The sequence below is a fragment of the Adiantum capillus-veneris genome, chromosome 9 (assembly GCF_014529385.1).
Source record: "Adiantum capillus-veneris isolate H3 chromosome 9, ASM1452938v2, whole genome shotgun sequence".
Lineage (NCBI taxonomy): Eukaryota > Viridiplantae > Streptophyta > Polypodiopsida > Polypodiales > Pteridaceae > Adiantum > Adiantum capillus-veneris.
The window spans coordinates 107,205,246-107,231,067 of record NC_140939.1 but is presented as its reverse complement, the minus strand read 5'-3'; positions in this window follow the sequence as shown (position 1 = coordinate 107,231,067).

The following is a 25,822-nucleotide window of genomic DNA, read 5'->3' as shown; positions in this document are numbered from 1 at the left end:
CCAAAGACTTGAGTCAATAATGACATGCGCAGAGTTTTTAGGTTCAGAGTCAATGTAGACATAGATGCCTTGTAGAATTTGTGTTTGCACTTTTGCTTGAAACATAAACATGTTCTTGCAGATGGTAGTATTGCTTCATACGTATAGATGACAGTATAGGTCTTGCTCTCTTGAGGGTAAGTTTCAGACTTCTTTTGTTGCTCTCTCGGTTGGAAGACTCACATATCCCTACTTTATGAAGTTACAATGGAGTGGTCAAAGTTTGCACCGCAATCAGCACTAGCAAATTCATTGATGAAGATTACCTAGCCTTTTGCACAAAGCAAATGAAATCCTGCTCTATTGAATTAGATGTAACAGCTATCTTGATAAAGCCGTCCTTGCAATCCTTTTCAAATCAAACCTTTAGCAGGTTTTTGGACAGTAGGCTTAAACAAGGGTCATCATCAAGTTGTAGAGAAAAATGACACAAATTTTAGGGAAAATGTCAGGTTGCAAACATGGATTTAGTATTTACGTAATTACGTCAAATTTTGTGTGATCACAAGGTCTTATTGACACATTTACATGATCACATCAAACATGATCACACAGAAATCGGTTTAGGGTGACTTGCAAACCCACAAAACTCCTGCCGGGTTAACAGAATAGCCCAGCGGGCCTGCTGGGAAAGCGGATAAGCCCGGCGGGATCTTCGCATTATATATACGCGGGCTCGATCGGGCCCGCTGGTTCTATTATCGCTTTCGCCTTCTAAGAGAGAGAGAGAGAGAGAGAGAGAGAGAGAGAGAGAGAGAGAGAGAGAGAGAGAGAGAGAGAGAGAGAGAGAGAGAGAGAGAGAGAGAGAGAGAGAGAGAGCTTGCACCACCTTTGCAGGTACGTCAAGAGGAGAGAGGAGAGAGGGAGAGAGGGGGTCATGTGGGAGCGTGCTCTGCGTCTCAGTGCTCGACAACAGCAGAGTACTTGACCACACGATCCGGGTATGTGTTGTGTGTGTGTGTATACGTTGTGTGGTAGCATGCCTTTTGTTGTAGTGCACAACAGTAATAAGGTACCTTACCACACAATGGGAGTGTGTGTTAAGTTGTTCTTCGGAACAGTGCTTATCACGTGGGCATCACCTCGATGACGTGGGGAAGATGGTGTCCTTATGGTAAGTATTGGCTTACTGTCTGGGTACTACGTCGGTAACGCGGCGAATCTAGTATCCTTATGGTAAGTCAACTTCCCTTCCCCTTTCCCAAAAAACATATGGGCATCAGTCGGTAACGCGGCTAAGAGATGTTCGTATGTAGGCCATTGTTTTTCCTTAGATTTAGGTGTCACTCGATCGGTAATGCGGCTAATAGAGTGTCGTTTGTTAGAAGCATATGTTTTTTCATAAATGTGGTGTTCAGGTCGTTAACCCGGCCGTACGAATGTCATATAATTTGTATGTACATGTGTAGTTAATTTTTTAAGTATTAAGTATATGAAATACTTGGTCGGTAACGCGGCTGTGAAGAGTATTTCATATGCAAAATGTATGAATTGCTTGATTTTGTTGTTTTTAACTGTCCATTTGAAATTATATACTAGCCAATCATATTCAAAAGAATACGTACTGTATTCATCAATCATCGTTATTTTAAATGTTCTGTTTATATAGAATAGAGCTGGCATCAATCATCACTATTTTAAATGTTCCATTTATATAGAATACTTTATTCATCAATCATACCTATTTTAAATGTGTCATTTATATAGAATACTTTATTTATCAATCATCGTTATTTTAAATGTTCCATGTATATAAATTACATGTAAAGAATTATTTGCACACAAATTGCATTGTTAATATTTGTTTTTAATCATTTTAAAGGACTCTCAAGCATTGTCAATTTATCGCTAGTTTTAATGCTTCATTTACATAAATTCTCTGCAAAAATATAAATACATACAATTTGCATGTTAAATATTCTTTTATATCTTTTTAAAGAGCATCAACTATCATCGCTTTTTGATTGCTACATTTACATAAATGCTATGTAAAAAAGTGTGTGAACACAATTTGCTAGTCCAATTTGTATACTTTCAATGTTTTAAATGTTTTGAAGATTTTAAGTCGGTGTGTGCTTTGTTTGAATTAGTATGTGCGCACGGAGAAAAATATAAGTTACAAAATTCAATATATGCTGAAATGTTAAAGACTGTTAACATGTATTGTTTGATCTGAATTAAGTTCTTATAAACCATTTGTTTGAACTGCTTTTTACACGTGTAAAGGATTGCAATTTTAAGTGAAGATTATATTCAATTTTTATCAATATTTCCATAACATTTGTCAAAGTCTTCAAGTGGTGGTTAAGAGTTTACGAGAGATAGTGTGAGAGTGGTAGTGTCATTCGCAACCATGAATTTGTATTTGATATGCTGTTTTTGTGTTGTCCAGTGCAAATATGACGCCAGATCAAAAGAAATGTATTATGCGTGCCATTCGTAAAGAATGTATTTTGGCAATCTCATCATGTGCAGCTGACGACATACAGTAGATTAGTGAAAGCGATGTCTACATCAAAGACATCACTAGCACTATATGGGAGAACATAGAGTGCAGGTTGCGACTTGAAGGGCAATACGAGTTGTTGAGTCCAGCTGGGATACGTCGAGAATTTGAACCCCACCATAAAGTTAGGACAGTGTTGGGCAATATGAAAGTATATTGCAGAGACTTAAAGGAAGATATCCCACCTGCTTGCGACATGTCAAAATTAGAGCTCTGGGATAAATTGTGGGAAGAACAGAAGGTAAAGATGAAGCGTGTGAAAGAACAGGACCAAGCAGCTCTACCCAAGAGATTGAAGATGACACAAGATGCACAAGCAGCTTTGGGAGGTCGATCCGATGCCAGCGGCACCGGCACAATCATGCGCACTGTTTTGAATGCAAAGTGCGCTCATCTTGTTGGCATCCCTCACAAAGCCTTGGTAGAAGGTATGAGGATTGGAGCTAGCTCCTTCGGTGTGTGCACATTGTACACTATCAAAGGCATCTCATTTTTTCCAGACCACATTACATATGTGGGAAAATGTTACAAGGGAGGGAGTGAGGCAAAATTTGACAGCTTTCAGACAGAGCAGTGCATGCAAACGCTTCACCCCTCCATTTCAGGTGCATTGGTTTTACCACAAAGTCTCCTTGGATCACGATATTCCCATATTACAACGGGGGTACCGTGGGCGACATGATGTGCTGCTTACCTTTCCCTCACGGATTGTTCAGACGACACATGCACAGGCTACAACACGGCTGGAGGTCATTGCCTGTAGCAAACAACCCTGTAAGCGAGATAGACACGGTGCGGATCAAAGCAGTGGTCAAGAAGATGCTGGCAATTTGTCATGCCTTAATCGACGGCGTTGCGGCTGCCCACCAAGCCAGTATAGTGCACAATGACCTGCACCCGTTCAGCATAATGTTGGACTTTACACGCTTCAATAAACCCAGTGTTGGTATCATTGACTGGGGTATGATGTTGAGAACACCTGCTAAGCGTGTGGCAAACAATTATTTGTCTCCAACCGCACAGTCGAACGAAGTAATTTTGAATGCACAGAGAGCAGGGAACGCCGAGATGGCGAAGCGACCGTGGATTGATCCCTAACTATACGATCCACGGTGTGCAGATGCATACTCAAAAGCCAGCGATATTTATGCATTGGGCTACCTGTTCGACATGCTGGTAGATTTTTGGAGTGCAGCCAGAAAAATTTATTTTCCAGATGATGTTTTTCACCACCCGGACGAAGATGTCATGAGATCGAGCTATCCGAATTAAAGTAGATTGTTGGATGAAGTTAAAAGATCGGGACCAAAGAAGGAATGCTTTTGACGTGTTGATGTTTTTCAAAGAACATTTAAAGATAGACCCTAATCCTGTGCAACGTCCACTTGTTAAACTTGCACCATCATTTTATCTGATTTAAATATTATATACATGTCTTGTCAAGTGTATTCAAATTTTTATTGAAGTGTATTATCTGGTTTGAAGTGGTTCACCTAATTGAGTCAATTATCTTTCCTTGTTTCAAATTTGTCATTTAAGTTTTAACTGTCATTATTTCAAATTTGCCTTGTGGTTCAATTAGTCGCATTTGAAGTGGTGGTTTTTAGTGGATTCCACGCAGTGTCCCAATGAGTGAGAATATATATTTGCCAATGATATTGAATATTTGTCACTCTGTTGACTGTAGCTCTAAGAAAAAATGGCCGATCAAGAACAAGATATTGCCACCCAATCACTGCCTGATGATCAACAACAAGCGGCTGGTAATGCATTTCAGCGCATGAAGTCTCTGGCACATGGCATGTTGGCACAACAAGCGACGCGTACTGCTCGCTGACTCTCAAAGTGGACAAATCAAAACCATATGCAGTGGAAAGAGATCAATAAAGAAGTGACAAAGGACATGATCAAGACAATATGGCCATGTGAGGATGCAGAGATCAAGAAAGGAAGGTGGAAGGTTTCGAAGTGCACGCATGATGGTATCAAAGATAACGCTGAGAGGATTATTTGGAGGTTTATGGCCATCCCCTGCTAACATGCTCTTTGACTTCGATGTAACATTTGTCCAAGAAAACATTTCTTATCGTGTAATAAGAAGGAGCTGAAAATCCTGGACCAAACTCACCAATTTTCTTCCAAGCATCCTTCCAATGATTACTATCTACCATGACCAAAGCACTTCTAGTAAAGAATATTGCTTTGGCGAGTGTTGTTTGTGCTTCTTCTAGAGAGTGCACTCGAAAGCTTTGATGCAATGATTTTTGACGCATTTGACAAAGTCCATCTTCATTGTGACGTTTAAAAGAAATACTGCCTGGAATTTCCTCTCCTTGCGCAGGTTGCTCTCCAAGGTTAATTGGCGTCACTACAGGATCTGCGGAGTTAATATTTGGCTCTAGGAACTCTTGATTCGAAGGCACATAGCTATATATCTGTCGTTTCTTGCCACCCTTTTTGGCGAGCTCTTCTCTCAAACGTTTTGCAACTCTAGGTACCTGAGAATGTTCACATTTTCTACAATTGTTTTTAGTACTACCCAGGAAATGATCCCTAATACGTGGTGCACCGCCAGATTTTGTTGTGAGACAAAATTTACATTGCCACTCCATATATCGGCCGCATATGTTGTGAGCATAATCCCACTCTTTGCCATGAGCTTTTTTATTCTTTGGCTTCTTTGTACCACTTGTGCCCACATTTTGCTCCATTGCTTTTAAATTAAAACTGAAGAGAAAAGAACAAGATGTTACAAACTGAAAATAATTTTTTTATTTTCAATATATATTATAATTTAAAAACCATTCAATATGAAAGTAACCATGATGCATAATATAAGTTTTTAATGCACGCTACTCAATCCACATATCAATCACCTATATTGTGAGCAACCATACACATTGCAATGTAATCTATACATGGCGTAATAAACATAACAATACTATGAATCTCTCTATGAAATTATTATTATAATGATTATTTATATGTCTACTTTGATTTGCAAACAATAAGACACATCTAATTTCATTTGCTACAAAAACAAACGAAAGCAATAAAATATATAATTGATCATTTCATGCACTACTAATCTATCGTAATAAATAATGCAAACAAATATATAAACCAATGCATAAACTAACGCAAATAAATCTTCAATATAATCATCCAATTGGGGACTACTTAAACCCAGTGAAAGATTGTAGCCCACCCATGCAACCAATTCAATATATAAAAGCTATGTTAACCCAATCAAAGATTATAGCTCTTATATTGTAAATCAACTCAAATATAAGACTTCAAGGATCTTTATATGCCCGGTACACTAGTAGAGGACATCCGACCCTTGACTATCGATTAGACATTTACATATACTCATCTTCCAAAACCAATTACAGCCCTCATTTGGACCAATGGCTTCTTCGCAATGAGCATGATTCCCCAAGTTTTCAGTTGTTTTGGTTTCGTACCTTTATGTCGGTAAACGAATTAAAATTTTTTAGAAGTGGTTACCGAATTAAGAATCACGTCTGGCCCAAAAAAGGACCTGTGACTCTGTAACCTTAGGTCAAATCACAAGAAGATGAAAATACCCGGCACTCGGATACACTCCCCAAGGATTTGCCTAGCTAAAAGACCGGGATTCGCACACTATTTACTATATATAATTAAGCCCGCTGGGCTTTTTTGTTTTCCTGGCGAGCCCGCCGGGCTACTGCATGTACCCGACGGGCCCACCGGGGAAATGAAAAAGCCCGGCGGTTCCCGCAAGGAAATTATGAAAGCCTGGAGGGCTACCCGACTGTATAGGTTTTTGCAGGTCATCATCAAAGTCACGTTAACAATTAACGTGATCACGTGATTTTTTTGTGTAAATACGATAGTTATTTACGTAATCACCCGATCGTGATTACGTTAATGAAATCCCTGGTTGCAAATGCTAGTCATTCTAACAATTTCTGAAGTAACTATGTCTATGCGATGGTATTTGATTCTTTTTGAGAGCCCCAACATTGTTTAACTCAGAACTTCGCATTGCATTTTTTTGATGCAAAATGTTAAAATTGAATTTTTCTATCAGCTGTGTGACAAACAGGCCGCCGTCGTTATGCAAAGAGGCCAACATCTGATAGCTCTTTATGGGTCCAAATTTTAAAAAGCTCAAAATAAACATAGCATCTTTTGTACATGATGCTTACCCTTTGTAAAGCCCAAACAATCCTTCTGACCTGCAGATCTGCAAATTTAGGGTAAGGTTAAGTAAACAACCCCACCATTAGGAGGGGATGTCATTTTGTAGCATGCGATGATAGTAACACAAACACCAAAGAGAGAATTAGAAAGCTGGCAGTTAAGCAAACTACTTTCATCACTTAAAGTTGATAAGAACCTTGTATGCACAGTCGAATGCATTCTTGTATAGGGCACTTGCATTTTCTCTCTGTATCATCATACGCGTCTTCACCATATCTATTGGAGCTGTTGCTGTGGTTCCTACAAGTCCTGCTACAAAACTTGCACTACAAAATGTTTGAAGTGTAAGCGTGATGTATATGAAAATAAAAATCAAACGCTACAATAGGATAATTGCTTCTCAATACAGAAATGTAAAATATTTCAACTATGTCAGAAAATCAGCAGCTTATCAATTGCATATTGTCAATATATAAAAAGATGGGTTTCCAGGAATCCATCCAAAAGAGCGCGATAAGTGCTAAAGGCTCCCCTTCCAGCTGTCATTTTGCCCTTATAAGTGCCACATTTTGGGTTCAGGTTTGATCATTTCCCAAAAAGGGACCTGTATCACATGTTTTCATATCTTCAATAAGTGGCAGCATTTCCAGTTTCCCATATGGAAAACGAGCCTTTTTCCCCATATAAATTACCACATTCAAGAGGAGAAAAACCTAGGAATTTTTTTCTCCATTTTGGAAAGCTACTCGTAAAATATACCCATGTTCAAAAATGTGAGAGACTTTTATAATCAAGCTAGGAAAATAATTTTCCTTATGAAAAGGAATGATTTTCTCCTTGGAAATTCTATTATCATGTGGTAATTAAGTTAGAAAAACACTTTCTATTATGGAAAAAAAAGGTTTTCTACTTGATTCTTATCACCTTTTTGAGCCACTAAAGGAAAAAATCCTTTGTTTTTCGAAACACACTTTCTTTTTAGAAAAACCTTTTCTTATAAACCACATCAAGGAACAAACCATTCCTTAAGGGGGAAAGCACTCATCCCCGGAAAACGTTGGGCTTCTGGTTGTAGGAGTTGATAGAGGAGAGAAGCAGAAACACAAATAAGTGTATACGGTTTAGCAAGAGATACTAGAGAGTTAATATGAGAGCATAAGTGCCATTAGAGGCTAATTTGGAGGAGATAACATAGATTTAGTAAGTACCATAAGATTAATAGTAGCAAATAATGAGAAACAATGCAAGAGGAGTCCAATTCAACATTGAATTTAATGAATTAAAAAAAACTCTACACAATATGGTTGAATCGACCTATAATGATCACCAAGATGTTCAACAACTCTTGGTAAAGCCTTGAAAATAAGCTTGAGCACTAACAGTCAATCAAAACCATTACTTGGCTTTCAATCAATCACAATCTTGGTGCCTTCTCGGTGCATGTCGAAGCCCTCATAGCCACATACACTCAAGGCCCTTAGTGAACGTAGATTGCTGCTCACCTCAAACATCGGCCATTGTTTGTTTGTTGTCGAGCTTACCCAAGCTCTTGCACAGGTAACCGCCCCTTGTCTGCTCTTAATCCCAATCCTTCTCTTTTCTTCACATCGCTTCCCTTGCACAATGTAAGGTGCAGCGGGACTGAATGTTGATATTGCTCAAGATGAGTGCTCCGAACTATGCTCAAGGGTTCCTTTACTTACGAAAGGGAGAGCCTTCCGTTCCTTTAGAGAGAGAGTGCAATGATCACAAACAAAGTGAATGCTATTGTGAATGAAGGTGCTGAGAGAGAGAGAGAGAGAGAGAGAGAGAGAGAGAGAGAGAGAGAGAGAGAGAGAGAGAGAGAGACAGAGAGAATATGACACCAAACGGTTCTCCAACCCTCCTCCAAGGGCCCCCCTCTCTATGGCGAGAGAGGTCTATGCTATAGATTGCAAAAAAACTGTTACAATGGACTTGCTGACGATGTCGACGACAATGATGACGACGACGAGGACGGTCTGAAATCTGAAAATGCTAGGGCTGAAAGGCTGAAATCTGCAAAACGCTAACTTTCGGCTGAATATTAACAGTGCGCTGGCGAGGACAGCCAGGGCGACGCAGATGCTGAAATCTGTGGACAGCGGGCTGAATCTGAAAATGCTGACTGACTCGACGGTATGACGAGGATCTGCTGCGTTTAGGTGAGATCTGCGAGGCTAAGGGCTAAATCTGTTGTGGCTAAATGCTGAAAACTGAAAACTAAAAACGTTGAAGTGTTGGAGCTAATCTGATGCCGGAAACTGCAAACGCTAGGCTAGATCTACAAACTTAAAAATGCCAGGCACGATCTGCTGTTGATGAGAACGCTAGGCTGAATCTGATACTGAAAACGCCAAGGGAGGGAATCCCAAAAACGCTATCTGCTTCTATTGGCTGAAAACGTCAAGGCCTTCTGCCGGTCTTGCTGAGAAGGTGCATTGTAAGTTGTTGGAACTTCTTCTGCCTCTTCTGCCAAAAAGTGCTAGCGCTAGGTTTCTTTTATAGAGCCTTAGCAAATTTGCCCTACTCACTTTTCCAACAAAAGTCACTTATTAATAAATAAGTGAAAATGTGTATTTTGAGAAAAAGGGCTCTATGCACTATAAATTTCTCATGGTGGGTACTGAATGTCATGCTGATGATCATGCTGTGTGCAACCAAAGGATATGCAACTACTCTAAGTGTCTAGACATGCACGACTGCACACAGGCTCACAAAGATGCCAGAACACTTCCTAAGCTGACCCAAACTCTAGACCTGATGCTTAGATTAGATTAGATGCATATCCTCTCGTTGCACACCATCGAAACCCATCAAGAGCATTTTTAAAGTGCATAAACCTATTTTTTCCATTTTTTGACATTTTCACTTATTATTTCTAAGTGACTTTTGTTGGAAACTAGATAGGGAAAATTGCATAAGATAATCTATAAGGAAACAAGAGCTAGCACTTTCTGGCAGAAGAGGCAGCAGGAGCATTGCTCACAGGCAACTTCTCAGTAAAACCCCCAGATGCCCTAGAGTTTTGGCATCACAGCAGAAGGCTATCGTTTTTGGACCAGATCAGCCAGCGTTTTTGCATTGGCAATAGCCTGGAGACAACAAGAAGTAGCAGACTCCCCAGCGTTAGCAAATTCTCCACAGCAAGACCATTTTCAGCCCAAGCATTTTTGCATCTGCAAGACACTTCAGCGCTTTTGCAGATCTTCTCGACGGAATCCCCACAAGCATTAGCGTTTTCAGTTTTCAGCAATTAGCACCCGCAGTAGAAGTCCCAAACCTCGCAGATCTCACCTTCTCGTAGCCGATCTCGCCGCACGAGCAGATCCAGTGTAGTTTGCAGTTTCAGCCCGGAAAACGCAAATTTGAGCATCTGGGTTTTTAGTGCATCGTCATCGCATCATCGACATCGACATCGACATCGTCACCGACGTAGAGTCAGAATTCAGCAGATAAAGGTTTGCAGATTTCAGCCATAAGCGTTTTCAGATTTCATCCTGTCTCGTCGTCGTCCTCATCGTCGTCGACATCGTCGGCAAGTCCAAGCATTGTAGAGATTTGTGCAATCATAAGTAGACCGCTCTCGCCATAGAGAGTGAGGCCCTTGGAGGAGGGTTTGACAACATCTTTGGTGTCGTATTCTCTTCTCTCTCTATCTCTGAGTCTCATCCACCTTCATGCACAGTGTCTATTCACTTTGTTTGTGTCCATTGCACTCTCTCACTAAAGGAATGGAAGGCTCTCCTTCCGTAAGTAAAGAAACCTTGAGCACAATTCGGGGCACTCATCTTGAGCAAAGTTCAACATTCACTTTCGTTGCACCTTACATTGGTATCAAAGCTTTGGCAGTGTTCTGTATCAGTCAAGGAAAGAACCACAAGAACCATAGAAATTTTTTTGCTTGTTGCGGTCGCACGTAACCCAAGTCCTCTTGGGTGTGTCGATTCCTAATCGTGTTTTTGAAGAGTGACAGGAAACCCAAGAAAGAAGGGCTTGTCCAGCCTCCCCTTGTGCCTCTTTTCACTGATTGAGAGTGGACCGTGCACTTATCAGTTGGCCAATCGACGTGACGTGGGAAAAAGCAACCTTGGTGTGAGCGCAAGGCCGCAAAGGGGTGCGTCCGTGGAAAAGAGCAAAACTCGGGTGAAGAGAAGATCCTTCTCTAACATAGATTGCAAGCTAAAGAAGAACCTCAAGAACCGCAAGAACCTCCTGAACTCAAGAATCTCAAGACCCCCAAGAACCCAAGTTCCTCGTGAACTTAAGAACCCAAGACCCACAAGAACCCACGACTTCAGTGGACGGTCATCACCCGAAGCGGAATGGATACTTCGCATGAAGGTGGTGAGCATGGGAATGGAAAAGAAGAGTTTTCCTCACCAGGAGGTTTTTCCGACCCTTCCCCATCTACGCCAAAGATTGCACCAAATCCTATGGAAGCTTTTGACAAGATGATGATGGATAGGAAGTTAGAAGGCGAAGCAAGAAAAGCAAAAATAGAGCCTAAACACGAAGAAATAATGGAAACCATAGAGCATGAGCACAACGAAAGGAAAGCCGCCTTGTTCCGATTCTTTTCTCAAGTGCAGGCACAGATGCAAGAGATTCGGGAAAAGGAAACTCTCTCAGTCTCTTCTTCTCCAAAGCATGACACACAGGATTTGCATGATGATAAGCATGATGATCTGAATGATAATGACAAGCATGATGATAAGCATAATGATGATTTTCATGATGATCAAGATGTGATTTCTCACAAGCATGATGATTTTTATGAAGATGATGTGATTGTTCACAAGGATGATGTGCTAGTTGATACTTTCCCTAGTGAAGCTAACCTCATTGCAGATTCAATCAATCATGGAGAAACGATCTTGGCTCTCGAGTCGAGGTCCAAAGAACCCCCACAAGAAGATTCGATCACACACGAAGAACCGATCTTGGCTCTCGAGCCTAGGTCCAAAGAACTCTCATAGGAAGTATTCTGTGTGGACAAGCTACAACATGACCAGTGTTCAGTTCAGTTCAGTCAGTCTAGAATAGGAAGTGATCTGGCACTTTTGTGAGTCTGTTCGCAAACCGTGCATGTCCAGACACTTAGATTAGATGCATATCCTCTAGTTGCACACAGCATGATCGTCAAATTACCATCAGGAGCATTTTTACAGTGCATAGACCTATTTTCTCCATTTTTTGACATTTTTCACTTATTATTTTTAAGTGACTTTTGTTGGAAACTAGGTAGGGAAAATTGCATAAGCTAATCTATAAGGAAACCAGAGCTAGCACTTTCTGGCAGAAGAGGTAGCAGGAGCATTGCTCACAGTCAACTTCTCAGCAGAACCCCCAGATGCCCTAGCGTTTTCTCATCACAGCAGAAGGCTAGCGTTTTTGGACCAGATCAGCCAGTTTTTTTTCATTGGCAACAGCCTAGTGACAGCAAGAAGCAGCAGACTCCCAAGCATTAGCAGATTCTCCACAGAAAGACCATTTTCAGCCCTAGCATTTTTGCATCTGTAAGACACTTAAGCGTTTTTGCAGATCTTTGCGATGTAGTCTCCACAAGCATCATCGTTTTCAGTTTTCTGCAGTTAGCACCCTCAGTAGAAGTCCCAAACCTCACAGATCTCACCTTCCTGCAGCCGATCCTCGTCGCATAGTCAAATCCAGCGTAGTTTGCAGTTTCAGCCCGGAAAACGTAGATTTCAGCATCTACATTTTCAACGCGTCGTCGTCATCGACATAGAGTCAGAGTTCAGTAGATAAAGATTTGCAGATTTTAACGATTAGCGTTTTCAGATTTCAGCCCGTCTCGTCGTCGTCCTCATCGTCGTCGACATCTTCGGCAAGTCCAAGCATTGTAGAGATTTGTGCAATCATACGTAGACCGCTCTCGCCATAGAGAGTGAGGCCCTTGGAGGAGGGTTTGACAACATCTCTAGTGTCATATTCTCTTCTCTCTCTATCTCTCAGTCTCATGCACCTTCATTCACAATGTCTACTCACTTTGTTTGTGTCCATTGCAATCTCTCACTAAAGGAACGGAAGGCTCTCCCTTCCATAAGTAAAAGGAACCTTGAGCACAGTTCGGAGCACTCATCTTGAGCAAAGTTCAACATTCACTTCCGCTGCACCTTACATTTTGTATGAGCAACTGCTTTCGGGTCCTTAGGACACAGGTGCAATGCCACATTCTAGGTTCAGGTTTGATCATTTTTCTCTTTTAAGTGCACAGCTTCCTTGATTTTGCAAAAAGGGAGTTGTATCACATGTTTTCATATCTTCAATAAGTGGCTGCTCAAAGTGTAAGCGGCAGCCAATAGTTGAGATACAGCTCAGCCTCTGCAATAGCTGCTAATAATGCTCCTAGGTGATACAAGAACTTCATAACACAGTCCCAATTTCCCATATGGAAAACCGGCCTTTTTCCCATATAAATTACCACGTTCAAGAGGAAAAAATCCTAGAAATTTCTTTTCCATTTAGGAAAGCTACTCGTACAATATACCCATGTTCAAAAATGTGAGCGACTTTTATAATCAAGCTAGGAAAATAATTTTCCTTCTGAGAAAGGAATGATTTTCTAGTTGGAAATTCTATTATCATGTGGTAAGACATCTTTTCAAGTTTGAAAAGCACTTTTTATTATGGAAAAGGCATGGTTTTCTACTTGATTCTTATCATGTGGTAAGATCTTTTTGAGCCACTAAAGGAAAAAAACCCACTACAAGAGGTTGTGTGCTCTTGTGACGCTGTTAGCGACGGAAATCCACTGGGTTTTTATAACCCCCGGCGTCGCTAAAACCGTCGCTAACAGCGTCGCTACGAGAGCGTCGCTATCGGCGTCGCTATAGGCGTCGCTATATGCGTCGCTATATAGCGACGCTTATAGCGACGCCTATAGCGACGCCGATAGCGACGCCCTCACAGAAGAGTATAGCGACGCATATAGCGACGCTTATAGCGACGCCTGAGAGAATATTTTTTTGGTGGCAGGGCATTGAATGCCCTGCCACCCATCAACCATATTGTACTTGATTCAGTTTTTAAAAAAAGTGCAAAAGTAGATAATAGACCCAAAATAGTCACCCACAAGACGCATTGTTTGCAAAATTGACAATTGTACACATCATAGGCAAACTGAATTGATTGGCAAATGTAATAATGACAATTGTACAACATCATAGGCATAAAGAATTGATTGGCAAAAGGAATTGCGGTGACAAATGTAATAATATACATGGTTCAAAAAGACGTATAAAATCCGTCTCATGATACATAAGCTACGAGAAACCCTAAACTAATGCTATCTAGCTACGGCTAAACTGACGTCGTCTAATCAGACGTCTCATCGCGTCCAAGCGGCGTATCTGTCGGATTCTGTAAAAAAAGACAATAAGACAGTTTTCAGTAAATATAAACATATAACGACATTTATAAAACAATACAAAAAATAAAAAAGAGTAAACCCTAATACTAACCATGCCGCCGTGAGAACTGAGAATGTCCATCAGGGCGTTTAAGCCCTTCCTGCCTGCGTACTCGCGCTCGTACGGTGTGGGATCACGTTCTGTCATCGACCACTGTCAAAACATACAAAGATTTCATTATGTTAGAACTAAAAAACTCATAAACCCTAAACTATCGAACATGCATAAAGAGCAATGTGAAAAGACTTACAAAATCGGCCTCAAATGATGCCCATCCACCGCTCCCCAAGTGGTGCGAGCTCCCTGCCTCTACTCGCGCTCTGGCTGCATCCTTTTGTTGCTTCCACTTGTCGGGATTCTCGCGCGCTGCTTTCTTCGCATTCTTCCAATCTTCTTTGGCCAGCCAATCTGGCCTATTCCACCCATTCTTGATTGCTTTTTGCACTTCGGAACGCTTGTGTTTGCAGTATTCGCGCATTCGAATCTTCATCAGGTCTTCATTGAAGCGCTGATCCCGTGTTGGAACGGGAAAGTCATCATGAAGTATGCTGATGACTCTGTTTTTTAAATCACTTGGTACTTCACTCCATTTGTTTAGTATATAGTGTCTAAACAGCTGAGAGCAAAGACCACGCATGCGCGAGATCACCTTCTTGCCGTCATCATCCATGATGATGCCGCCGCTGATGTCGACGGAGTAAGGCAAGCCCTCTGGCCGGTGACGCGTGAACTTGGGTGTCCCGGCAGGGGTCTCTAGCGGCGTGTCGATGGGGGTACGAACGTCAGGTGTCTCCACCGGCGTCTGGGCGCCGAAGCGAGGAGTGTCGAGTGGGGTGGCTCCCGGCGGAGTAGGTAGAGGTGTGTAGCTTCTAGGAACAGTCAGCCGTGCAAAACCTGGCGTAGATGGCGATGCTGTGGCTGGTGTGGGGGCAGGCAAAGAAGGGGAGGGTAAAGAGCCTCGTCGAACACGAGGCGGTGTGGAGGCATCGGTGGCGGAATCCCCACAACAACCGCCACCGCCACCACTAGAGCGCCAGTGTCTAGACGAGTGTGACGCTCGTCTCGTCGACGCCGAAGCTTCAGAGCGCGCCGAATGCTCCGAAAGAGAGGGAGATGCGGATGGTGTAGGAACGCGCGATGATGCGCCAGAGCGATGACGCTCCACGTACCACTGTCTCTGCTGCGGTGACAAAGAAGAAAGAAACTCCTCATCATCCATACCTGCATTAAACACACGAATATTTAAACTTAATATTGAGTGAATAGAGTAGACAATGACGCAAAGACCATTAAATACAATGACGTAATGACGCATATAAATACAATGACGCAATGAATCGAGTGATAAAAGAGGCAAGTCGAAAACTCAGAATTTTCAATCAAAAGATGTGAGCGCGAGTAGAAAAGAGCGTTATACACCATGGAAGCTACTTAGAGAGCCAGAGCTTTTACAGCACGGAGCAAAATTGTTCAAATACAATATTTGTGGCTTTAAGAGATCTCTCTCTCATCCTCGCATAACTCAGCATAACTTCCTATATCTATATAGAGCTCTCCGTTTAAACACATATCCTCTGTTTCATTTTGTAGCTCCTCTGCATGCACCCCATATAGAGTAGTAGCATCTTGATGCTCGTCTGGCACCACCGCAGCGGCTTCTGATTGAGCATCTTCTCTTATCTCCTCCATTGATGTCGTTGTGATTGGTACATGGTAGCCTTCATACGTCCTTGCACTACGAGGGGCTACCTCTATGACGTACCACCAGTTTGATGTAGACTTTGTAGGATGAAATACTACCTGCCAGAGCCACATAACTTACATGAGAGCTTTCAAGCACATAACTTGTAAAAGGGGGATGTTAACTATTTATATACTTACTTGTTCACAATGCTCGGGTAGTACGAAAGTGTCTCTTAGGTCAGTCCATTTCTTAGTAGAATCCACCTCAAGAAAACCAGACTCTCCTCTACGCACAATAGCGTTTCGACCCTCCATGATTATCTTGAACCATTGCACGTCGAACAAGTCGACAAAAAATCCTCTGTAATCGATCCTCAAAATCTCTTGCAGCGTGCCGAAGTAAGTGAGTTCCGCCACCACGGGATCTGCATCAGAGGAACGTCGTCGACTAGACTGTTCAAATTTTGCCATGATTCCACAATCTTGAGTAAAACGCTTTTTGTCGATTCGTTCCACCCTAAAATGTCGACCTTTACACCATGCTGCTGTGTATGACTTATACTACAACGAACAAAGATTATGAGTGGCCGTTCAAACATTTATAAATAAAGTCACTTGCTAGTCGTACATTGCAAACTTACCTTGGTCGCGCAACCCCGAGAGTACTCCCACTCTTCTTCAGTCACTTCGTCACCGCATTGTTGTGCGCTTTTCAAGTGGTTGTGCAACCATCTTAAGCTCATGAAGGTTGGTAGGCTCTCCAGAACCGCTGGATAGTGCATCGGTGGTCGTCTTCCCCGTCTCCACTCGATTCGTGCCCTTTGTCGCTCTTGCTTTGCATCCTCATATTGTGAAATCCACTTTTGCATCACTGGATTGTGAAGCATGCAAAATCGGTTGATTTTAGCCTCTAGATCTTCCGTCATCTTCTTCTCAACACCGAGATTGCACATGACAATCCCAGATATGCGCTCATCATCTATGGTTCGCCATAGCGTGTCCCGGGATTTATCAAATCCGTCTAGCCACTCTCCAATGTACACTAGGGACTTTGATACCAACCAACCTTCTGCCATGCTACCCTCCGGACGTGCCTTTTGACGCACATATCCCTTAAGCGTTTTCATGAAACGCTCTAAGAAGAACATCCATCTGGAATGAACTGTGCCAGCTATTTCTACCTCATCAACTATGTGAACAAGAAGATGCACCTGAATGGTTAGTATTGTAGTAGGAAAATGTTTCTCAAACATGCACACAAGCTCCGTAGCATTTAGTTTGGCGAATGGTATGGAGTCTACGTCGATCTCCTTTTGTGAGATCCATTGCACCAGCTTTGCAAGTTTGTAGATTGTGTTACGGATGTCGAGAGACAAACATCCCTCAATGGCAACCGGTAAAATAAACTGTAAAGTATGTGCAGCAATGATATTAAAGTCCACATTTTATGCAATGATATTAAAGTCCACTATGAACGTACCTGACACATTTTATGCCAATCGTGTGACTTCAAACCGGTAAGCTTTCCTTCTTTAGTAAAACACGTTCGGAGCGAGTGCATTACGCCAGTGGGGGTCCGCAAAGATCGAATGGCCTCTTTTACTTTGCGTTCTTGGGCTCCTGTGAAAATCCATGGTGCTTTAGGAAGTTTTATCGATCCATCAGACGCTGTTTGCGGCCAATATTGCTCCATACGATCCACATTTCTAAGGTCAACTCTGGCTCCCAAAGTATCTTTCTTGCCGGTCAAATGGTCCCATAGTAGATTACCCACATTCTTGAATATGTGCATTGGATCGAGCAAGTGATTGATCACGAGTCGGGGCCAGTATGGTAACTCGTACCATAGAGATAGTCTCTTCATCCCTGGAGGCAATCCGTCATCGCACATCTCCTTCTGCTCTAACCATGCTTGTGCAGACATCCTTGGTGGCTCTCTTCCCAAAAAGCTGTCGCGTAACACATGATTCTCCGGAAGATACGCTTGATGACCTTCGTAGATTTGCTTCTTCAGTGAGGGTGCCCTACGTGCATTCAGTCTAGGTCCACATGTGACACATGCTCTGTATCCGCTTGTTTGAAGCCCTGCATGTATACACATGATAATAGATCAACTATGGGGAAAAACAAGATTTACAGTGTCTGAGTGAGGAGTGTCAATAGATCACCTGAGCATTCTGTTAGCCCGGGATAGTCATGCATGGTCCACATTAGAATACCTCTGATCAAAGCATTCCGTCGTCCTGTGTGTCGGCTCATATCCACCACCTCTATGCCAATCCACATTTGTTGCAGCTCTTCCAATAGTGGACGAAGATACACATCCATATTCCCCACTTTATATCGCCCTCGCACAATCAAGCTTAGCCATAGGTGCCCCTTCTTCGTAGTCAACCACGGGGGAATGTTTTAGTTGACGATGACAACGGGCCATACACTGTAAGATGTTGATCTTTGACCAAATGGATTTACGCCATCCATAGCCAGGCCTAAGCACAAATTTCGAGCTTCCCTGGCAAAATCCGACCATGTTCCATCTATATGTTTCCAGGCTGCGCAATCTGCAGGAATTCGTAGCACACCATCCGAAGATTTATTCTCCTCATGCCATGATGCTAGGGCGGCCATGGACTTACATTCGAAGAAATGCTTTATGCGAGGAAGCAAAGGAAAATGTCGCAAAACCTTTTGTGGAATTTTTGTCCCGTGGAGATCTACTCGATATCTTTCGGAATCACATTTCGGACACTTCTCCATGTCTGTGTATTCCCCTCTGAAAAGAATGCAGTCATTAGGACAAGCGTGGATAGAATTGTAATCCATCCCCAAGTTTCGCAAAATCTTTCTTGCTTCATCTCGGGAATCTGGCATCACATTGTCAGCTGGTAGAATGTGCTCTTTCAGCAATCTACACAACATAAAAATATGATACAGTCGTGTAAAAATCTATCAGATCATTATACATTTAGAGTTCTATTAAAGTAAACTAATTGTAATAGATCACCTGAAAAGCGCTGTGACGCTAGTGTCACTCCATCCAAACTTTGCCTGCATGTTGAGAAGAACCAGGAGTGCTTTCAATCTAGACATACGGGCTCCATTATACAATGACGTATCGGCTTCACTTTTCATATCATCATAGATAAGCCTTTCTGAATCCATGATCGTCTCGATCATTTCATCAATCTCGGGCTCTGCATGATCATCCCCCGAGATGTCAGAGGGTACATCTTGTGGCCTCACATATGCTGCTTGACCAAAGCGCCTGTGAATACGTCTATTGGGTTGCAAGATTGCTGCTTGTTGGCCAGCGTCAGAGTCCGACGAGTTATAATTGGCAACAACTCGATCTATAATAGATGGATCGAACTCGCCAAATTCGCGAACGTGCTGCAAAGAAACACGTCTTGTCCGTCGCACAGCATGCTTGCATTGATTACAAGGACATAAGACCCTCGTTGAGAGATAGGTGTTTCGGTTGGACGGTCCCCCATCCTCGTCGCTACTCATAATGAGGATAAAAAACTTATAACCTGGACAACAAATTTAATATTCTATTGGCATTCTTCGTCTTATCTCTCTCTCTCTCTCTCTTTACCTCACATTCTCTAGTCATGTCCAATCCCCGCACACCTCGGTCTAGAGGTGCACGGAGATCAGAACCACCGGGTTATAATCTCGTCTTTATTGGTCAATACCTATATTTGTGGGTACAAGAAATCTACACACCCACGTCTACATGATACTGCATGTAGTGGACAAAATCCCTTTGCCTCTTCTCTAGCTGTAGCACTTCACTTCATCTTAACATCTTTTCACAGTAGATCTTTTCACTGTTCGTCTAACTCTAAACCCTAAACCGTAAGTAATTCTTGCGTGGACTCGATCTAACGTAAATAAGCGTAAATCTAAATAAACGTAAATCTAACTAAAAATAAAGCTAAATCTAATTTAACGTAAGTCTAATGACTAGAGGTTGTTTAGATGGTCATTGTGTCGGGGATGTAGTGACTCTTGTCGCCCTGAAGATCCACCTTCTTCCCTATCTTCTGAAGACATTTCACCAGTACTTTTGGATCGACGGAGCCCACCATGAGTGAAGGCAGCAATACCCTATATTCCATTGAGGGCTTTCTTCACCCGCTTCATGCAGACATCGCAGTCTATGGAGACCCGCATCTAATCTAATATAACGTAAATCTAAATCTAGCTTAAATAAACGTAAATCTAGTTAAAAATAAACCTAAATCTAATTTAATGTAAGTCTACATATAACCTAATCTTTAACGTCTTTTAAAATAGTTTCCTACGACGTTATAACTCTCTTCTTCCTGTGTGTGTGCGCGTGTGTGGATGTGTGTGCCAATAAAAAGAGATAAATGGTATAACCTTTCTATCACCCATGCCAAGTATGATAGATTGATTATGCCATTTCCCTCTTGAATAATAGGTCTTCAGTTCAACTCCTCGTCGGCTAGATCTTTAGGTCTTTTAATTTTAATTAGTTTCCTACGACGCTCCCTTAGTTTCTCTTTCTTTCTCTCTCAATGTGTGTGCGTTTTTTTGGATCGTATGCATGTTTTCTTTCTCTTTTCCTCTCTCAATGTGTGCGTTTTTTGTTTATGCATGTTCTCTCTCTCTTTTCCTCTCTCAATGCGTGCGTTTTTTGTTTATGCATGCTCTCTCTCTCTTTTTCTCTCTCAATGTGTGTGTGCATTCTTTGTTTATGTATGTGTGTGCGTTTTTGTTTTTGTTTGTACTCTCTCTCTCTCTCTCTCTCTCTCTCTCTCTCTCAAAAAACACTATGTGTGTGTGTATGTGTGTGTCTGAGAGAGAGAGAGAGGGAGAGAGAAAGAGGGGAAGGGAACATGAGAATGAGGAGAGGGAAGGAGCATACCTGGCTCTCCTTCCTCTCCTCGTGTGTGTGTGTGTGTGTGTGTGGAGAAGAAAAGAGAGAGAGAGAGAGAGAGAGAGAGAGAGAGAGAGAGAGAGTGAGGGAGAGCGTTACCTGCTCTTTGCTTGAGGGCGCCAAAAAACTCAGATCTGAGATCTGAGTTTTTGGGCGCGCTCGGTTATTTTTTTTACCCCAGCTGGCGTCGCTATGAGCGTCGCTATAAGCGTCGCAAATTTACAAATAAATTTGCGACGCTTATAGCGACGCTCATAGCGACGCCGGGAAAAAAATTTTTGAGCGTCGCTGTGTGAGCGTCGCTAATATGAAGAGCCTTTTGTAGTGACCTTTGTTTTTAGAAATACACTATTTCTTTTTAGAGAAACCTTTTCGTATATACCACATCAAGGAACAAATCATTCCTTAAGGGGGAAAGCGCTCAGCCCCGGGAAAGCGTTGGGCTTCTGGGTGTAGGAGTAGAGAGAGGAGAGAAGTAGAAAAAGAAATAAGTGTATACGGTTTAGCAAGAGATACTAGAGAGTTGATATGAGAGCGTAAGTGCCATTAGAGGCTAATTGGGAGGAGATAACATAGGTTTAGTAAGTACCATAAGATTAATAGTAGCACATAATGAAAAACAATGCAACAGGAGTCCAATTCAACATTGAATTTAATGAATCTAAAACAAAATCTACACAGTATGGTCGAATCGACCTATAATGATCACCAAGATGTTCAACAACTCTTGGTAAAGCCTTGAAAATAAGCTCGAGCACTAACAGTCAATCAGATGCGCTACTTGGCTTCCAATCAATCACAATCTTGGGGTCTTCTCGGTGCATGTTGAAGCCCTCATAGCCACATACACTCAAGGCCCTTAGTGAACGTAGGTTGGTGCTTACCTCAAACATTGGCCATTGTTTGTTTGATGTTGAGCTTAACCAAGGTCTTGAACAAGTAACCGCCCTTATTGAACGTAGATTGGTGCTTACCTCAAACATCGGCCATTGTTTGTTTGTTGTCGAGCTTACCCAAGCTCTTGAATAGGTGACCGCCCTTTGTCTGCTCTTAAGCCCAATCCTTCTCCTCTTCACATTGCTTCCCTTACCCAATGTAAGGTGCAGCGAAGTGAATGTTGATATTGCTCCAAACTATGCTCAAGGGTTCCTTTTACTTACGGAAGGGAAAACCTTCCGTTCCTTTAGAGAGAGAGTGCAATGATCACAAACAAAATGAATGCTACTGTGAATGAAGGTGCTGAGAAAGAGAGAGAGAGAAGAATACGATACCAGACGGTTCTCAAACCCTCATCCAAGGGCCCTCCTCTCTATGGCGAGAGAGGTCTATGCTATAGATTGCACAAATCTGGTACAATGGTCTAGATGCAATGGACTTACTGACGATGTCAACGACATGATGACAACGACGAGGACGAGCTAAAATATGAAAATGCTAGGGCTGAAAGGATAAAATCTGTAAAACGTTGACTTTCTGCTGAATATTAACACTATTGGCGAGGACGGTGAGGGTGACGCGGATGCTGAAATCTGCAAACGGCAGGGGTTGAATCTGAAAACGCTGGCTGACTCGACGGTACGACGAGGATCTGCTACAGGTAGGTGAGGTCTGCGAGGCTAAGGGTTGAATCTATTGTGGCTAAGTGCTGAAAACTTAAAACGCTAAAGTGTTGAGGCTAATCTGATGCCGAAAACTGCAAAGGCTAGGCTAGGTCTGCAAACTAAAAAATGCCAGGTAGGATCTGTTATTGATGAGAACGCTAGGCTGAATCTAGTACTGAAAACAGCAAGGGAGGGAATCCCAAAAATGTTATCTGCTTCTGTTGGCTAAAAACGCTAGGGCCTTCTGTGGTCTTGCTGAGAAGGTGCATTGTAAGTTGCTGGAACTTCTTCTACCTCTTCTGCCAAAAAGTGATAGCGCTAGGTTTCTTTTATAGAGCCTTACCAAATTTGCCCTACTCACTTTTCCAACAAAAGTCACTTATTAATAAACAAGTGAAAAATATGTATTTTAGGAAAAAGGGTTCTGTGCACTGTAAAATGCTCATGATGGCTATTGAATGTCATGATGATGATCATGCTGTGTGCAACCAGAGTATATGAAACTACTCTAAGTGTCTGGACATGCACGGCCTGCACACAAGCTCACAAAGGTGCTAGAACACTTCCTAAGCTGACCTGAACCTTAGACCTAAGATAGCTTGTCCACATGCACATAGGGTTAGATGTGCTTGTGACACACAAATTCAAAGAGAGAGAGAGAGAGAGAGAGAGAGAGAGAGAGAGAGAGAGAGAGCTCATCCAAGAAGAAGAATGAACCCCCCGGTTCCTGTGCTTCCCCTTCTCCCTTCCACTTCTCCACTTTCTTCTAATAGCTCTCCTAAGAACTTCGATATCATCCAAGAAGAAGAATGAACCCCCCTGTTCCTCCGCTTTCCCTTCTCCCTTCCACTTCTCTCTTTCTTGTTACAGCTGTCCCAATTGCTACAGAATTGGCCTATGTGAATCTGCTTCCCCTTCTCCCTTCCTCCTCTTATTTCTTCCTACAACTCTCCTGAAAAAGACAAAGTACAAAAACTTCGATATCTCTTAATTGCTACAGAATTGGTCTATGTGCGTGAGATGCAAAATTGCTCAAAAAGGTGTTTTCATTGTCACAAGCAAACAGTTTTTACAAAAAATGAGTTTTGAAAAACTTTTACAGATGAGGACTTTTCGGTTATCCTCATACGGTACATTTAGTCTCTCACTCACTTTCCTTTCTATCACTGACCACATGGCCTCGAGCCATTGAACTTGCCTTGCATGCTGTAGGAGGCATTTCCTATACAACCTTTTCTTGTAATCATCAAATCCCTACACTAGGGGTGTCATACTTGCCTTAACATTCTAGCATGCATTCACCATTGCAATTGCATGTCATCGTGTCCCATCACTACATAATTAATACATACACTTTAATCACATAAAATCTTCATCTTTTAACCATGTTTTGTCACAAATTGCTGATGTGTCAAGCCACTGAAGAAAAAACCAACCTGCAGATCCCAGCCGAGGAGTCTTAACCCTAAAACAAGCAATAGAAGAAGTTTTACCAAATTGCAAAGTCTTGTAGAGTGGCCCATTTCTAAAGAGGAGTTCCTGCCAACTTATGGGACCCCGTCCGATGAGGTCCAAGTGATCTAAAGAGATCAAATAAAGTGGGACCTCCACACACACACACACACACACACACACACACACACAAAGCAATGACATGGTAGCTGTACGGACGCTTGCATTTTGCGCTAACTTGCTGATGTGGCAACCTGTATGGAATTTCGTGTTTCACGTTGACTGTGCTGGCGTGGCAGCCTGTACAAATTTTTGTGATTTATGCTGGGCAATTTTTAGTGCCAGGTTTTGAGGCCAAATTCTTTTGAGTTTGATGCTTTTCATGTAACTACTTTCATAGGCCAAGGGCCTTTAAATATGTGCAGAGGGCTTAGCCTCTGGCACTCTTCCGAGTGAAGGTGCAGAGCGCGAGTATCAGCATTGTATCAAGTTCAAGCAATATAAAGAAATACCAAAAGGGGCGCCAAGGTTTGGGGCCAGTGCTCTCTCTCTCGATGGAACTCCTCCACTCCTCATCTCATGTCGTGCATCTCTTTCAGTTCAGTTTTTATTCGAAGTGCTTAAAGTTGTTTAGTCTGTTCTTTTTCGTTAACACATGGTGTCTGTCTCCGTGACATGTTTTATATTGGGAAGCAAAGCGACACAAAAACTAACATTCTAAAATAAAATGAGAATAAATTATATCTTTTTGTCAAGCTCTTCTACTTTTACTATAGTGAAGCCAATGCTTGAAAAAAACATTTCACGTACAAATTTTGAATTAAATGAAGGTAAAGACAAGCTACAACATGTGGAGGAATTTAGTATAAAAGCCTTCAAATATAGCTGATTACCTGTTATAGATTTTCAATCAATGCGTTTTGCAAGTATTTACAAAAAAAATTATTTTGAGGATTCATTTTCTCCCTCTTTAGAACCTCATCTCCTCATCTCGTGATCCCAACTATGCGGCATCTATGCTTTGTGTCACTATTCATAAAGTACTACATAGACAACACTTTGGCTTTCCACGAATTGTGAATGTGGCCTAGGTTACTTGTCACCACCAGAGTGAGAGACCTTTCCAAACAAATTTTCTCTCTCTTTCACATTATTAGTCTTTTGTGCATATATCTCGTTGTGTGAATTGGAGCATTGGCCATTAGAAACCACGGAGCCTCTACAGGAGCCAAGGGTCAAACCAAACAATCATCTTGCCACCCCAAATGGTTGAAGCTTAAGTTAAGTAAACCTTGTGTTTTACCCCCCCCCCCCCCCCCCCCCCCCCCTTCTCTCGCGTTGTCCTGCTTGTCCTGCTCCCACCTCGAGTTGCACACCCTGCTTCTGCCCCCTCCTCGCACTGCCCTTATAAGAACTAGGGTAGCTAGACCTTAGGATCCTCCTCCCAACCTCCCATTATAAAGGCAGGCTCCTAGCCTCTTGCCCTAGACAGATCCCCTGTCCAAACTGCCTAGCCTAGCCCCTAGCCGTAGTCTGTGACTCCCTGGCCTTGCCCTTGTCCTGACATTACTCCCCCCTTAAGGAAGAGTTTTCATCCTCCAAAACAAAAGTGGGAAACTTCTTCTTAAGAGCACTAATGTTTTCTCAAGTGGCACCTTCTTGAGGTCGATCTTTCCACTTGATTAAATCTTGTCGACGTACATGATGACGCGTACGTAAATCATGATAGTCAAGAATTCGTTCAGGTTCAGGGGGTAGGGTAGGAGGTTCAAGGAAATCGACCAGAATTTGTTGTTCAATGACATTGTCGTTCCTATGTAGTCGCTTACGTAAACGGCTTACATGAAACACCGGATGGACACGAAGGTGTGTGGGTAACGATAGTTTGTAGGCAGGATCACCTACTCGCTTGAGTAATTTTGAAAGGCCCACAATATCTTGGAGATAATTTAGGTGTTGATGCAGTTTTCAGACTCTCTGAATGCTATGG